Genomic DNA, 794 nt, shown 5'->3' on the forward strand with positions numbered 1-794 from the left:
TATTTATTTATTTATGTGTATATGCATATATTTATATTGCGTATCCTCCCAATTATATATGACGACGCGCTGTAATGAAAAAATAAACGAATAAGTCATCTAAAGAGAAAACTTTTTCACAAGCAGATATAAATGAAATACTTACAGAACCTTCCGAGCAGCTTTCAAACAATATTCCCTCGTTGAATGCGACCGTAAACCTTCGTTTATTCATTCCAGCATCTCCTTTGTAAATAAGAAAATCCAGTATATAGCACTGACATGTTAAAATCGCTGACGATACTGCACAATCCTCCACATAATTAATATGACTCAGTTGTTCTTTTGAACAAATCTGACAACGAGTAGTATCACGTGATAACACATTCCGGAATCCAAGTTCCCGGTTGCGAAGCAATTGCTCTAACGATGGGCATTTACGGTTAGCCATTTTACACAGACTTTGCGCGATCCCCATCAGTATTTATATTATCGTTCCCCACTCAACAATAGTAAAAAATGCAATGTTTGCGAAAACATGTCGCAACATGTTTCGCGATGACGTCATCATTTTAACACGTGCAAAAGTGCACCTTTTACAATAAAAGACGCATCCGGTGATGACATCAGTGTAATCTAATACAGTAAAGTGCAACATTTGCAAATATATAACTGCTTTGTCAATGTAATATAAGAAATTTTTTCAAGGACATCTTCGGGGATGACATCATCATTTTAACACGTGCAAAAGTGCACTCCTTACAATAAAAGACGCACCCAGTGATGACATCAGTGTAATCTAATACAGTAAAATG

The sequence above is a fragment of the Trachymyrmex cornetzi genome, unplaced genomic scaffold (genome assembly GCF_001594075.2).
Source record: "Trachymyrmex cornetzi isolate Tcor2-1 unplaced genomic scaffold, Tcor1.1 scaffold84, whole genome shotgun sequence".
Classification (NCBI taxonomy): Eukaryota; Metazoa; Arthropoda; class Insecta; order Hymenoptera; family Formicidae; genus Trachymyrmex; species Trachymyrmex cornetzi.